The sequence below is a fragment of the Lathamus discolor genome, chromosome 3 (assembly GCF_037157495.1).
Source record: "Lathamus discolor isolate bLatDis1 chromosome 3, bLatDis1.hap1, whole genome shotgun sequence".
Taxonomy (NCBI): Eukaryota; Metazoa; Chordata; class Aves; order Psittaciformes; family Psittacidae; genus Lathamus; species Lathamus discolor.
The window spans coordinates 116,055,961-116,070,675 of record NC_088886.1 but is presented as its reverse complement, the minus strand read 5'-3'; the positions used below and the strand labels follow the sequence as shown (position 1 = coordinate 116,070,675).

Here is a 14,715-nt window from a genome sequence, read left to right as displayed (position 1 = left end):
GGGTTAAAGACAGGTCTTCAGTACCGCTTTTGACATCATTTTTTCTTACTGCCTATTGCTATTTCCAACAAATAACTTTTACACCACAGTCTGTGGGGTGCATAGAGACCACGAATGGACACCTCAAACTAACACCTGGCAACACTGTTTTCCTATTTTTGTATTTTTTCTGGGTTTTTTTACACACGCTATTTCCTTGCCAGCTGCACTTATTCTGACCATATCCTGTATTGTTTTCTTAAAATTTCCTTTACCTGATACTAAATTAGCATTTATCTGAGTATTTTGAGTTTCATACTTATTGAGAAGTTAAAGTTTATAAACGAATACAACTGTCATAACAACTCATGTACGTATTACTGCTCGCTTCGGCAGCACATATACTAAAATTGGAACGATACAGAGAAGATTAGCATGGCCCCTGCGCAAGGATGACACGCAAATTCGTGAAGCGTTCCATATTTTTTTCCTCAGGGGTCGGTGCTGGGACCGGTGCTGTTTAATATTTTCATCAATGACCTGGATGAGGGAACTGAGTGCACCCTCAGCAAGTTTGCTGATGACACAAAACTGGGAGGAGTGGCTGACACACCAGAAGGCTGTGCTGCCATTCAGCGAGACCTGGACAGGCTGGAGAGTTGGGCGGGGAGAAACTTGATGAAATTTAACAAGGGCAAGTGTAGAGTCTTGCATCTGGGGAAGAACAACCCCATGTACCAGTACAGGTTGGGGGTTGACCTGCTGGAAAGTAGTGAAGGGGAAAGGGACCTGGGGGTCCTGGTGGATAGGAGGATGACCATGAGCCAGCAATGTGCTCTTGTGGCCAAGAAGGCAAATGGCATCTTAGGGTGCATTAGAAAGGGAGTGGTTAGTAGGTCAAGAGAGGTTCTCCTCCCCCTCTACTCAGCCTTGGTGAGGCCGCATCTGGAATATTGCGTCCAGTTCTGGGCCCCTCTGTTCAAGAAGGACAGGGAATTGCTTGAAGGAGTCCAGCGCAGAGCCACAAAGATGATTAAGGGAGTGGAACATCTCCCTTATGAGGAGAGGCTGAGGGAGCTGGGTCTCTTTAGCTTGGAGAAGAGGAGACTGAGGGGTGACCTCATCAATGTTTACAAATATGTGAAGGGTAGGTGTCAGGATGATGGAGCTAGGCTTTTTTCAGTGATATCCAGTGATAGGACAAGGGGCAATGGGTGTAAACTGGAGCATAGGAAGTTCCACGTTAACATCAGGAAGAACTTCTTTACTGTAAGAGTGACAGAGCACTGGAACAGGTTGCCCAGGGGGGTTGTGGAGTCTCCTACACTGGAGATATTCAAGGCCCGCCTGGACAAGTTCCTGTGTGATGTACTGTAGGTTACCCTGCTCTTGCAGGGGGGTTGGACTAGATGATCTTTTTAGGTCCCTTCCAACCCTTGGGATTCTGTGATTCTGTGATTCTGCAGCAAAATAGACTGTTACTTTAAAAACTGATTCTATGTAACTATATTGCAAAATAGTACAACAGAATAAACCAAACAAAAGCACTAATTTGAGTGCCAATATGATAATAAACTAAGCCTTTCCAGCAACATCATCGATACATTTTAATCGTCTGTGAAGGACACCTGCCCATGGCTGACCCAGAGATCTAATTCCTTTTTCCAAAATTCATTTTCCCTTTTGCTCCTTTCTTTTGTCATGGTTATGGTGAACAATGATGTGGGTCATCGTCTTGGTTTTTTTTCATATACTTTGTATTTTTCCAGAAGAACAGCTAATATCATACACAAAGTAGAATATAGTGAATAGGCCTATAATGCGACATCATAATTTTGTATTGTATTTGCATATTAATGGCACTGATGGGAAGAACAAATTGAAAGCAGTTATTAGAACATGTAAGCTGAATTTTCTTGCATAAGCCATTTTCATATCATGTCACTATAAAAAAAATTGTGATGAATGTTCCCCCTGAAGCTGACAAGTTACAAGGGCTTGTACTGAGGGAATAATAACTCCAAGATTCATAAAAACAGTAATTACTTTATCAACCTTCTAGTCACATTGCAGACACATATACTGAATCACTCCAAAATAACAATGACATAACAATTAGACTATATGTTGCTATTACACTTCTTACTTGAGGTTTCCTTTTAAAAACCAATAGGTCAAATATACTACTAATTACCTCAAAACCAAAAAATCAGGTTCATGTCATATATCTTTAAACACCAAGGTAAGGCTGGATGGAATAGTGACAAAAGGAGTTGACATCAGGGGGAAAGGATTCAAGTTTAAAGATGATATTACCAAGGAGTAAGTTACTATATATTTGGTCTAGGAATAGCAAAGCTTAAGAAGTTGACAGCTCATAAAACGCCGTCTTCTTGGACAGCCTCCCAGGAAGGACACTGAAGACGAAAGTACACCATGAACCAAATCATCTTAAAATGGAGTTTTATTAATTAGTATAAGTGATTATGTGGCCATACCCCAATCCAGAAAGACCTCCCCTGCCCCATATTCCTCTTGGCTTCATCTATTCCACACCAGCTGTGAATGAAAATTGGTCCAAACAAATCCTATACCCATGTTTTATTTATCATATGAAATGGCCCAAAATACAACTGTGCAGGTATAGAAATTATCAGAAACAGCTACATACATTGATACGTATGTAACTAGTATGCAAGTATTGATATATATCACAAAAATGCTGTTCTTGTTTCCAGAATGTCTCTGGAACCTACAGAGAAGGCAGCTGAGAACAGTGCTATCTCAATAAGGAAGACAAAATGCTAATTGTGATCACAGTTTATTACTGAGCAAGGTGAGGATCCCTGCACTTTGTCACTGAGCCCCATTTAGCTGTAAAACATCTGCAAAGTGGCAGAGTCCTGCTGACACCTTTGCCTTTACATGACAATTTACTACTCGGACAAGAGAGCAGCGCAGCCCCTCACTGCAGGCAGCAGTGCTGCCGACTCCATTTCCAGCACTTAACTCTCCTTGGGCGATCAATAAGGACAGCAAGCATTTCCATGGGACTGTGGATACTAAAAGATGGTGGGGTGCTTTGCTAACACCGTGCTGAGTTGTACAGCACTCAGGTCCTTTCCAAAGACCTAAGAGTTAGCACTTTGCTGTGTTCAATGTCTTCATCGGCATCCCTGTGAGATAAACAATATTACCATCGAGGACAGGTGGTAAAAGCACTTAATTTGTTTTCTTAGAGTTGAGTGGATAAGTAGCATTTGTGCTGTGTTTCAGTAGCAGGGTGCAACTTTAAAAAAGAGGTGCTTGTTACTCATTACTTGTTGCTTACTGCAGGCTGTTGCAGCATCCTGGAGGGTTAATAACGTCACTAGGCTGGAAATGAAGGGATGGTGTTCTCCCCCCCATTTTTTCTATTTTTATTTTTCTTTATTTTAACATGCAACTTGTCTCATCCAGAAAACCAGAGTCTACCTTTTTCTAAATCATTACGTTTGTGTTCTAATAAAACACCACTTTAGTGATTGGAAGATTCATGGTTCTCAAAGCATTGGTCAATTTCCCTGAGGCCCCCTATCTAGGGAGGAGAAAATGGAATTAAATGCACTTCAGTGCATAATGCCCATTGAAATGCATGGGATTACAAATGTATAGGATTAGAAATGTATAAAATTAGAAATGTACATAAAATTACAATTTTTTAAAGGCTACTTACAAGACTGAGGCAGAAAACTAGCCTCAAAATACTGCTGCAATTTTTGTGTCTTAGGTATAAAGTTACCTTGCTTGTTCTTGCTGTGTGAGCTTGAACTACTCCTTTTAAAACCATTCCTCACATTATTTTAATTTCTAATTACTCCTTATATCAGGGCGTAAGTATGGCTGGATATTTTAGCCCTTTAGGAAGAGTGTCTTGCAGATGGAAATCTCACTACAGAGTGACTGTATTCTCACTGTGAGTTTCCAGGCTCAATCTAGCCTGAAAAGAAGCAATAGCTCAGCCTTTGTTCTAGTCCAGTCCTTGACCTCCCTGTTTACAGCACTAATGGGGACAGCAGTTACTCAAGAGTCAAGACGGCATTTTTGAGATGTGAATAATCACGCAAGAAAATAGACTGAAACAGTCAGTACATTCACATCGCTTGCCTAACTCAGCTATTAGCTAGTTATGATGTTCAGCCACTACTACTGATCTATATAGGAACAGAGACAGTGACATATAGGAAATATAATCTGTATCCCATTACCAACTCCAAGACACATTTTTTCCTTCTAAAGCCCACGTTTTTCAATGACATCCTTCTAAAAAGACCCTCTTTAATGTCGCTTTTATCATTCTGACCTTGTTCTAGTGGGAATTTCAATTCTGTCCTTTGAGACATGCAAATGATGCAAAATTTCACTCTTCTCTTGCTGCACAAAGATCCAAAGAGTAAAACTCCAGCTCGTGATGCGAACTGTCCCCCCGGGCACAACGTGTGCTCCTGGTCACAATGCCCAGGCTGCCCATTCACTGCTGCAGAGTGTCCCTGCAGCACCAGCTGTACAGCCCAGAAACTGCAGTATAGGAATGTTTGATATCTTAAATAGGTATCATATACAAACTTTAGAGAACTGGTTTTACAGAATGCAACGTTCAAGACATTAACTGTCTCTGTTCTGCTTGGCAATTAAAGTCACAGGTTACAATCCCAGAGATCTTAGTACACCTCTTCAATATTTCCCTGTAATGCTACTTGAGTGGACACAAAACACTACACTGAATCACTGTGGCCTAGATTTCCTTAATTATACTGGAATAAGATGAAGATTTCCCCAAAGCATGGCTGTGACTCAAATGCACTCAGGTTTTCCCAGCTAATGGGGTCAAAACCTCTGCAAACACCAGGTTCACAGGTACCATGCCCCAAGGGCTGTGCCCTTTAGCGCAGCGCACTCAACAGAGTTGTAATTATAACACTTAAAACTATTAAGATGACCAAAACCATTCATTAAGGAAAACCTGCAAGTATAAAACCCTATACAGACAGAAGATTGTCTGCCAGAGCTCATGGTTTTAAGCTTCCTAATTCATAACATATATCTCTTATCATTATACTTTGCACCTGACTTTTACAAGAAGACTGGTTCTTTTATGTATCCTGGTGCCAGAACACACAGGAAAAGAGAAGAGTATCTGAGATTATCAAGGCTGTATTACTCTAAATTTCTGATGCCACACTTCTTACTATTCTTTATTATAGCTCTGAAAAGCAAGATCCTTGATTAGCGGAGGAATTTGTGGGGCTCTACCCAATGACTGGAGTGTAAAAAGCATAATTATTTTTTCTACTTTGTTTCTTGGAGCTTTGATCAATAAGCAGTAATCTTTCCTACAAACCTCAGAAACCACTTCTCTATGCTGGTGGAATCACAGTCCTTTCTAACTTGATTCACAGTCTTAATAAGTTCAGTTATCTGTTCTTCCAAGTCTCACTTGAATGTGGAGAAAAGCCTTAGTTTGATTGTTGACTCCAGGAAATGCCAGAGTGTAACATGTACAGCATATACAGTAACCATTTCCGTACAACATCACTAAGCTTACACGATTAAGAACTACTATTTACAGTGTCCTGAATTTCACAGATGAAGACATCTGTGAATGAAGACAGGAATATCATCTGTCTACTGCAGCTCTTAAGAGGCCTGTGAGATGTTTAGAAAAATTTTATATAATTTCCATAAGAAAAAAGAGCTTCTGTTTCACCCTTTATTTCCTGTAGTTTCAATGTATTTAATTTTCAGATTGAGTTTATGCAAAGAAATGTGACATCTAGCCACCTGACTTTCTAAGCAAAGCTATAGCCATGAAAGATTACTGGAAATCATGTGGTTAAAGCACTGCAGGACATGCAAAAAAGGTAGCAAGTAAGGTCAAACTTGCAAGCAAATTCACATGATAAGAAAGAATTGCTTTGATGACTTTTAAAACGTCATAGTCACTATATTGGGTTGTCCACGCTAGCTTGAATCTTTTTTTAAGTTATAGTAAATTGAAAAATCCAATTTCTTGGATGAAATATTTTTATTTTTAAGTCAAATTTGAGCTTGAAGGAAATGTACTCAAAGGATTTGCAAAGCAAGCCAAGTCTGTAAAGCAATCAGGAAATTTTGATGTAGGTAGCTGGAATAGTGTCATATGTGATCTCCAAGTCTCCAACACAAAGTTTCCCAGCAATGTACGAAGGAAAGGAGCTTTGGCGTTCAGCATATCTGGTAGATATAATCTATTATGGTGGAATCAGTGTACTTAGTTGCTAAAACTAAATGGGAAAGATTTAAACAGGTATTTGAAAATACATTAAAAACTCCCTTAAAAAGCCATTTCTGATCAGAGGAGGTTGAAATAAAATAATATTTCAAACTGTCAAGTAATTTTCAATGATCCACCTACTTTTCCTTCACTTAATAGTATTATGATAGCTGCTACAGAAATGCTAATTTAAGCAAGTAATAATGATTACACCAGTAATTTGGAGGGGCCTGATCAAATAAATTCTTGCACCTATTTGGGTGAGCCAGATCCAGGAGTGACATGTGATCTGGCCAGCCTATTCTGCTCACAAGACAAAGACAATACACATGGATTATTTGTTGCAGAATACACTTTGGGAAGGTCATCAGTACATCACTGTGCATACCTCAGCATGTAAAATTTCATATAACTGTTTTAAATCAGCTATCTGTAAACTAAATGGGTGATCTAGCATTTTGTCCTCTGTGTCTATTGGCTGCTCTTGGAAGATTTCTGGATATCAGCATAAAATCAGCATAATCAGACTTTTTCCTGAAAAACAAAAGTATTTTTCCTTGTCTCCTTCTGGTTAGAATGTGAGTATCAGACCAGGGATTCAGTGGTATTTTATTGTCTGGCAGCTTTAAAATAGAATTGAGATATTACACATCTGTTTTCTTGATAGCCTTTGCAAAAATTTGTCTTTGAGAGTGTACAAAGCTGCATTTCCCTTGGATCTCTCTCCATGAAGTGCTCTGACCTTTCTCTGCACCAGCGTCTTTGCCCGATGCCTTGAAAGGAGGCCGTGGCACAGCATCCTGCAGATCAGCCTGCAGGGTGCTCGAGGCCAGACCTGCAGGGAAAAATACCTTGCAGGTTTAGGACCCTCCCCACAGAATTGGGGCTGGAATGTTAAAATAGGGAGCCGAGAGATGGGCTAGGAAGAAATTTAAACAGCAGGCTATTTCTGGGTGAAGTGAACTGGAAAGAGCTTTTGTTTCTGTAACAGTTGGCAGAGTCACAGCTTGCTGGCAGAGAAACCCCAGAGCAGGAGATGAGATTTCAGATGGAGGCAAAGCTCACACAGAACTCTTGTTTTCTACAAAAGAAAGAGGGGTAAAGGGAATCATCCTCCAAAGAGACCCTAGCATACCCACTCCTGCCGTTTTGCCCTGTACTGTTTACTCTGAAATAATACTGTCTCGTTTTCTGTATTATGTTAGGAAGGTGTAAAAATTAGTCAAAAACCCAGAGTACTTACTTCTGGACTATACCCCAGTTGCTATATCTCCTCTGCTTTACATGTAGCTGAAGTTCAGCACATACATCATGTCACAACACTACAGTTACACACACACACTGTGCAATGGCATGTGAGAGGCAAAACCCCTCAATTTCAAAAACAATGTAATGTAACCAGTAGCATTTTCTTTTGATGGGCTACCAAAGGACAAAGCAGTTTTAAATAAATCTTTCATGCCATCAAAGGAATCCTTGTATTGCTAGTCATTTGCTGGGACAAAAAATATCTATGTATTTCTTGAGGGGAGCTTTTCTGCTCTTTTACCATATCTGTAATAGCAATTACTTCCAAAAGTTCAGAGAAATGAAAACTTAGGAGAGCTTGTGGCAGGTATGACATACACACCTTTTACAACAGGATCAGCACAGCTTCTTCATTGCTCTTTACCCCTAAGATTGTTTTAAGCTGGCTTGCTGGGACCAAATTGATTTTCCCCAAATTGTGCCTCCAGTTCTGTTTTGACTTTGGAGATGAGATACATGCCAAACATTATAAAACACCTGCTGTGTCCACAGGCTTTCTGGAAGGCTTGAAGCCGACTTCACTGCTAGAAATCCCACCTCTCAAGGGCTTCCTTAGATATCGCATTTTGATTACTGAAAAATCATTCCCACACTGTGTATACATGCTCCATGTAAGAAATCGCTGGCGCAGGAGGCACAGTAGGGTAGTCAGGGGACAGAAAGGTATGCACACCTCCCTGTACCTGCCTGTGCCAAACTACTACTAAGAGGGGGAGTCTTTCAGGGAGGAGGCTGGGATAATTGGAAAATTGTGGCTTCCCATCCCTGGCAGTGTTCAAGGCCAGGTTGGATGGGGCTTGGATCAACCTGGTCTACTGGAAGGTGTCCCTTCCTGTAGCAGTGGGGCTGGAATTAGATGATCTTTAAGGTCCCTTCCAACCTAAATCATTCTACGATTCTGTGATATTTGTCACACCTTCATCATTCCCCAAGGTACCCAGGGAAGGGAAGCTCACATGCAAAGACCACCAATATGTGACCTTAGCCTTAAACTGACTGTCACGCTGCATATGTACTGTTACAATTACTGGCATCTCTTGACACGAAACTGTCATATGCTGATGCTCATTGCTGCAGAAGGACTTCCTTAATTTCCCCTTTAGTTTTTCTTCAAGGAAGAATATTACACTTTCCTTTTAAATACCCTGATTCTAGATGCAGCTCATACAAGTTTGGTTGGTTGGCTGGTTTTTTGAACTACCTCCACTTCCTCTTTACATTTCAGTTATACAACCACTCCCAAGCCCTCTCATTTTTTGCACTGAGACACTTGCACCGATAATAGGTGCAAAATGACCTCTGTACTGATACAGTCTGCAATAAATCTGCAACGGAAAATTTTCTTATTAAACAGCAGCTTTACTTGATGACTTGGAGGGTATAACAGCATGCAAATAATTTCCCTGCCAAACACACCTACTAGCACACAGGATAAAGGCAAAGGTTCTCCTCACAGAAAATTCACTAATAGTCAGGAAAGCACAAGTAATTGTACTAGTAAGAAACCAAATTACTTATACAATGTCACCATCCTCTCATTTAAAAATGAGAAAACTTGAAACAATAATAAACTAACACCAGAAGAAATATTTTCTTCACCTGAGTGAAGCTGGTCACTAACGGAAATGGTAGCAGAAAATGTGTACGCACAGCTACAGAAAGTACGAGATCTCTTAGTGCAGATAAGCAGATGATGGATGATTTTTTTGTCGTTTTAAGGCCACTAAATAGAGCTAAGTATTGAAAAGCCTACTAAAAACACCAAAGTGATAAACTAAATGTGAGATTCCAAGAAGCATTTATGCTGCCTATAGATACTGCACAGAAGAAACAAAAGGCTACTGAAAGATGCGACTGATGCCCATAACCTTGGAAAAAAGAACTTATTAACAAGTAGAAATAATAAGTAATATTAAAAAAAAAAAAAAATCAGATCCTGGATCAAGTTTTGACGTAAGGTGCAAAAAATCTAACTCTCGTATGCATCATTAAAGAGAAAGTTGAATTCTTTTTTTAAATACAAGCCTTTAAAGGTGTAGCTTCAATACAGTTTTAGTTTTTATTTATTATACTGCCAGTAGCTAATGACAATGTACAAGACTCTCTAAACATAATCCTGCCATCACAATACGGGGAATGATTAAGGAGAATTTCTGATTTAGATGTTCTGCTTGTTTGGTTTTATTTCCAAGTAAGACCACAGAAACACATGAGAAACGGACCTGGTTGGAAGCACAGGGCACCTGAACAGATTATTGTCAATGTCTACCATGATTTCATCTAGCACTGAGATACTCTGTAATGAAAGGAAGCTTCACTAAACAAGAGGCAACACAGTGGATACTTTTTTGTTACAAGCTGGCAATGCAAAAGCTTTGTTATCATCTGTAGTGAAAAGCTCTATCCTGTGATGATATGATCTCTGTCTAGATAAAGTAAACCATGATCTCTCAGGACATTCAGCTCTTGCTCCTCAAGCAAACTGTAAAAATGGCAGCAAGGCATTTCAAACAGAGGGACTTCACCTGATGAAGCTGCTTTTCTATTTTGCTGGAACTAAATGTGACTTTGGGATGCAGGGCAGGTACATTTGTTCTGGCAGCCTTTTAATTGAAATCTCTTCTCTGGCAAAGAGGTAGTTCTTGTGTGTGACAATGTCATGGTTTAACCCAGCAGGCAGCTAAACACCACACAGCTGCTCTCTCACTCCCCTCTGCAGTGGGATGGGGAAGAGAATTGGGAAAAATACAGTAAAATATAGAAAACAGTGCGATTGCTCACCAACTGCTGACTGATGTCCAACCAGTTCCCAAGCAGTGGCCCCTGGCCAGCTTTGCCCTCAGTTTCTATACCAAGCATGAGGCTATGGTCTGGAATATCCCTTTGGTCAGCTGGGTTCAGCTGGTGGGGTGGGGTGAGAAGCTGGAAAGCATCACTCAGTGTAAGCACTGCTCAGCAATAAATAAAACATCAGTGTGTCACCAACATTATTCTCATCCTAAATCCAAAACATGGCACTGTACCAGCTAATAGGAAGAAAATTAACTCTATCCCAGCCAAAATGGGACAGAGAGTAACGCAGATTTATGGCAAATAATAAGGTGATCAGTTGCCCTGTAGAGTTATTTTCATTCAAAAAAATAAGACATTAAGGCTAAACTGATCGGTTAATGTATGCAATAACATGAGGTGCCTGTTCCATAGTTCAATTAAATCAATGGAAAAACTCACATTGCCTTCATTTATGGATCAATCAGCAAGTTTGAAAACAAGGCAAAACTAAAACCAGAAAGAAAAAAACCTAGTGCTAAATAAGTACCAGAACAGTAACTGTTTTATAAATATCCAGATTGTTAAAAGAATTTGACTGCATTCTTGTCCCTTTGTGTCACCGGGGTTTCAATAGTCTACGAAATTTGTTTAAGGCAGGATTAATAACCGAAGCAGTGAATTTAAGATGAATATCCCAGAATATTAATAGAATATCATTATGACATGAATTTTAAATTTATAATCATGTTTATACAAAAACAACTGTTTTTTTCACTCATCTACCTTTTGATAATAATCTCATCCTAATAATAAACTCTGTTAGGTCAATAGAAGTTCTTTCTTTGACTTCACTGGGCACAGGAGCAGGCACTTAAAGAATACAACATACTACATGACCCCATGCGTCCAAGTAAAGCTACTCGTGTTTCAAGTACCAATCTACAAAAACACTCTTCTATTCTGTCCTTTGCAACACTACAGAGTAATGAATACTAATGAGAAAACTTGTACAGCAGAAATTAAAGATGACGCAGTTACACATATAGATTCTCATATTTTGTGTTAGTGTACAAGGAAATATCCAAGTTAGTAGCTGTCCTGGGTTCAGCAGTAGAAGTCATTTTTCTCCTTCTAGTAGCTGGTGCAGTGCTGTGTTTCTGACTTTCAGCCTGGGAACAGCGCTGATAACACCGATGTTTTAGTTACTGCTCAAACATTTAGTCTGACCAAGGACTTTCTGAGTCTCATGCTCTGCCAGGGAGGAGAGGAAGCCGGGAGGAAGCAGAGACAGGACACCTGACCCAAACTAGCCAAAGAGGTATTCCATACCACAGCACGTCATGCCCACTATATAAACTGGGGGCAGTTACCCGGAAGGGCTAGTTCACTGCTCGGTCGGGCTGGGTACCGGTTGGCGGGTGGTGAGCGGTTGTATTCTCTTCCCTTGTTATTTCCCTTATCATTATTATTATTGGTGGCAGCAGCAGTGGTTTGTGTTATACCTTAGTTACTGGGCTGTTCTTATCTCAACACGTGGAAGTTACATTCTTTCAATTCTCCTCCCCATCCCTTCGGGAGTGGGGAGGGTGGAAGAAGGGGAGGAGGGGAGTGAGTGAGCGGGCTGCATGGGTCTGAGTTACTGACTGCACTTAAACCATGACAGTAACAGAAAAATCCAGCTTGCTTCACAAATATAAAACTGTGGTTTTCACCAGAGTATAAGCTAAAAAAAATATCCTTCATTTAGCCACAACCAAAATATCAAGGTCACAAAAGTGAAGTTGAAAAGAATATAGTTTTGCACCAGGATACAGACTAGCCAGTATTAACATGAAATGAGACCTCTCAGCTAAGCCCTTCTTCATTTGAATCTCATTTTGCAACCAGAGTCCCTCAAAAGAAGCTTTTTCATTGCTCCTTTTTAAACACAATAGCTCAATCCCGAGCTGTTCCATCACTGCATGATCTAATAATAAGCATCAGCTTTTAAATGGAGACTGTGTAACTGTGAACTATTTGAGACACTGCTTAGGAGCAGAGAACACATGTTGAGGTTTCAGATTTCACTCTAATAGGGCTCACGTGCATCCTTGCAAAACTCTGTCCCGCCATCAGAGCTCCAATACAGATCCACTGCACAGGCTGTATATACTTGAACCAGCGCAAAAAAATACCCAAAGCAATCTCTGGTGAAGTATATGCTACAGTAGCTGCTTTTTCTACTGAACTGTTTTTTTCTGTACGGAATGACAATGTCAAGGCCTTTGAAACCAAAAAGCCCAAATTGTGCACCACCCTCTGAGCCTTTTCATAGATAGGAAAGTTTCTAAATGAAGTGAAAGCAATCTTATCTGTTCTCCATCTGATACTTCAGTTTGATTGCAAAGCTTTTGGTGGTCTTTTTTCTTGGTTTGTTGGCTTGTTTTTTTTTTTTTTCCCCTTAGAAACAGATACAGAACATTTACTGTGAGTTCCAGCACTGCTATTTTACCACAACGTTGGTTAATCTTTGTAGACTTAATTGGGGTAAAGATAGGAAAGTAAATGAAATAGAAAGGTATGGCTAATGATGCTGATGATCCCACTGTTCCAAGTTGCACCAATTTACCTCTTGAGGTTTTGTTCCAGGTCTTATCCAACAGCCATATTTGATGAATGGGGAGGGTAACACCAGACAAGAACACAACTGCAGCACCACAAGACCACAGAAGTGCTCGCTACACTAAAATGGAAGAGCCATTCTTTTTTTATTCACCTTTCCCCTCAACATCAGTGCTTATCTTTGCCATTGAAAAATCCAGCTGAGAACACCTAAAATTGCTACCTGTTCCTTTTAACTGACTGTGCAGCTGAAATTTCTTACAGGGATGCCGATGGACAGTTACCAACAGGGATGAGCAATTCCCCCAAGTGCACTGTGACATGACATATTTTCCCCCTTTTCTTTGCAAATGTAAATGGCAGTAAATATTTGGGATTAAATTGTGCCACTTTTAACTTATTCCATGAAGCCTTCATATGGTCTCTAGTATCAGAGAAACTTGGATGTTGATAAATACTTTCCTTTGTGCAGCAAATCATAGGACACAAATGTAAAGTTTCTCATATTCCTCATGGAAACAATATTTGGAGTGGCAGAGTATTTTTTGTCCCTCTTCATTAAGCTTTTGAGTCCAATCTTGCCATTGATTAGCTCACCAATCTCCGAGTGACTTCAATGCCAGTGCATATATAGCTCACTGGAAAAGTGGGATTTATTAACACACTGCTGAAGCTCACTGACTGCTGCTGCTACCTTATTGATCAGATCCTGCGAAATGGCATGTCTACCAAGGGACATTATGGATATAAGCAAGAAAGCAGCATCAGACCAACTTTGTAAAGATACCAGACCGATATCTTTATAAATTTCATATTGCTTGTTATTTTCCTGGTGCTGTGTGTGGGGAAACAGAGGTACTAACAATACAGGAGGGAAATCATCTCTAAGAAGTGAATATAAAATGAATTTACAGAAACTAAGTGGCGTTTACCCTAGGCAAGAAAGGATTTTATGTGCCTTAGCAACAGTGCCTTTCAAAGTATGAATTCTTCACAATAGAATTTCTTAGGTTGGTTTGTTTGGGGTTTTTTCCTCACATATTTAACCTTTTCAGCCAATCTAGCCCTGCAAATTTTTTTTTCTGCTAAAAAATCCCAGCCAACACAGGCTTGGAGTCTACCTAACCATTCTAGGATTTAGAAACCAAGTTTCTTTTCCCATTCAACAAGAAGTTCTTTACTGTGAGGGTGGTGAGGCACTGGAACAGGTTGCCCAACAAAATGGTAAATGTTCCATGTAGTGTTCAAGGCCAGGCTGGATAGAGCCTTGGGCAACATGGTCTAGTGTGAAGCATCCTTGCCCATGGCAGGGGGGTTGGAACCTCATGATCTTAAGGTCCTTTCCAACCCAAACCATTCTTTGATTTTATGATTCTGTGATTCTATGCCTGGGCTCAAGACTTCAAGTGGACTTTAATCAAAGCCACATCACCTTTTGCTTAATCTGAACAATCAGCTCAGAAAATTTCTCATTATGGCTTTTGTAAGAAGAAATAATAGCCTGTCTTCTTGCGAGCAAACACAATTTGAATGAATGAAATTAATGGACATTTCTCTTAAACTTTTCCTCCTACTGTTGTGATAGGTTATATATGAGGTGTAATTACAACAACAATAACAAAGTTGCTGTTGAAAGAGTTAATCCACTAGGAACAATTCTCACTGGAAAAAAAATAAAATAAAATCCATGGTATGCAGATGAACTGTTTGCTTGGTAGCTCTTCTGTGATCAAAGTGAAACAAAGCTGAACTGCTGAAACAAT

The 14,715-nt window shown here is 39.9% G+C and overlaps 1 non-coding gene across 1 annotated transcript; it reads left to right on the top strand.

Moving 5' to 3' along the window:
- Positions 1–359: 359 nt before the first annotated feature.
- On the top strand, positions 360–466 carry LOC136012477 (U6 spliceosomal RNA). The gene has a single exon (XR_010611779.1). It is a non-coding gene; the product is annotated as a U6 spliceosomal RNA (small nuclear RNA).
- The last annotated feature ends 14,249 nt before the right edge of the window (positions 467–14,715 follow it).